General features: G+C 32.8%; 1 long non-coding RNA gene across 1 annotated transcript; it reads left to right on the top strand.

Annotated features, from left to right (window-relative positions):
* The first annotated feature begins 1,147 nt into the window (after positions 1-1,147).
* On the top strand, positions 1,148-1,793 carry LOC109591309 (uncharacterized). Its single transcript, XR_002189761.1, has 2 exons — positions 1,148-1,292; positions 1,627-1,793. It is a non-coding gene; the product is annotated as an uncharacterized LOC109591309 (long non-coding RNA).
* Positions 1,794-2,144: the final 351 nt, after the last annotated feature.

The raw sequence follows: 2,144 nt of genomic DNA, 5'->3' as shown, positions 1-2,144 counted from the left end.
TCAGCTCAAACTTTCTACATAGCATAAGGACATCAATATGTATCAGAAAATGTAATAAAAATTTGGGGTAATTTCAGAGCCATTTTTAACAAAAACCATGGGCCAAAAATCTGAAAATACCCAAGGCTATAGCCTTGGGTATTTTTCAGATTTTTGGCGTTTTCTTAAAATGGCTGTAACTTAAGAAATTAAAGTCGGAATGAGCTCAAACTTTCTACATAACATAAGGACGTCAATATGTATCAGAAAATGTAATAAAAATTTGGGGTGATTTTGGAGCCATTTTTTGAAAAAAACCATCCTTGGATATTTTTCAGATTTTTGGCGTTTTCTTAAAATGGCCGTAACTTGAGAAATTAAAGTTGGAATCAGCTCAAACTTTCTACGTAGCATAAGGACGTCAATGTGTATAAGAAAATGTAATAAAAATTTGGGGTGATTTTGGAGCCATTTTTTACAAAGAACCATGGGCTATAGCCTTGGGTATTTTTCAGATTTTTGGCGTTTTCTTAAAATGGCTGTAACTTGAGAAATTAAAGTCGGAATCAGCTCAAACTTTCTACGTAGCATAAGGACGTCAATGTGTATAAGAAAACGTAATAAAAATTTGGGGTGATTTTGGAGCCATTTTTTACAAAAACCATGGGCTATAGCCTTGGGTATTTTTCAGATTTTTGGCGTTTTCTTAAAATGGCCGTAACTTAAGAAATTAAAGTCGGAATCAGCTCAAACTTTTTACGTAGCATAAGGACGTCAATATGTATCACAAAATGTAATAAAAATTTGGGGTGATTTTGGAGCCATTTTTTACAAAAACCATGGGCTATAGCCTTGGGTATTTTTCAGATTTTTGGCGTTTTCTTAAAATGGCCGTAACTTGAGAAATTAAAGTCGGAATCATCTCAAACTTTCTACATAACATAAGGACGTCATTATGTATCAGAAAATGTAATAAAAATTTGGCGTGATTTCGGAGCCATTTTTTGAAAAAAAACCATGGGCTATAGCCTTGGGTATTTTTCAAAAATTGGCTCATTTAAGAATGCTCATAACTCAAAATTTGATTGTCAGAATCAGCTCAAACTTTCTACATAGCATAGGGACATCAATATGTATTTAAAATTTAGTAAAAATTCTCTCTCTATTCTCTAGTCATCTCCTCCACAATTCTCTACTGATCACAGAACTGATGACATTAGTGCCCTCCTCAATGTCATAGCGAGTGCTGATGAGTTTATCTACATTGCTGTAATGGACTATGAACCAGCCATTGTCTACAGCTACCCTAAAAAGTAAGAGACGATTGTTTCTAAATAAAACAATAAAACAATTCTCTTGCTACTATACATTGCAGTGTACCGTATAAGTGTTTTTTTGAGCAAATTATATCTTGTGAAATCTACTTAATTTCTTATTTACGGATTTTAATTTTGCAAATTCTACCATGTGCCATGTGGGTAACGTATAACATTGATTTTTGTGGATTTTATTTTCGTTGATCAGGAAAGAATTTGCAAAATTTGTAACCCTTGAAAAAACACCTGATACTGTGCACTAAAATCCTCAAAATAAATTGTTGATTACTTTATTAACAATTTATATTATATTTTATTTATATTATATTAGGTACTGGCCGGTGATAGATGATGCATTGCGTACAGCAGCTTATGAGAAAGGGATTGAGGTACGTCTGCTGGGCAGTCACTGGGAACACTCTCCTTGTGACATGAGGAGCTTTCTTGAGAGTCTGGGGTCTTGGAATGTTACCGGACCCAAGAATGGAAGCATAAAAACAGTGAGTATTATATGTACATTATGCTACCGTATAGCTGTTTTTTCAAGGATAATAAATTTCGTGTATTTTCATGATTCGCAAAATTAAATTGTTTAAAAATTACTTACAAGATGACAGAATAGTAAATGTTTGCAAAAATTAATTTTGTGAACTTCCGGATGCAGGTCATTTGCAAAAATTATTAGTCTCAAAAAACGCTATCTGAAAACGGTTATTAAAAAGGGTATGTTATTAAAAGTGTAAAGAACATGAAAATTATCAATTTAAATTCCTCTTAATACACACAATAATGCAGGTGGCTTTTGAATTACCACTTGACGGTAGTAAGTAAACCTCTATAATTAATCTA

This window comes from Amphimedon queenslandica, unplaced genomic scaffold (genome assembly GCF_000090795.2).
Source record: "Amphimedon queenslandica unplaced genomic scaffold, v1.1 AMPQUscaffold_8470_Cont19586, whole genome shotgun sequence".
NCBI classification, from domain to species: Eukaryota; Metazoa; Porifera; class Demospongiae; order Haplosclerida; family Niphatidae; genus Amphimedon; species Amphimedon queenslandica.
The sequence above is the reverse complement of the archived record's forward strand: the minus strand, read 5'-3'. Positions and strand labels throughout refer to the sequence as shown.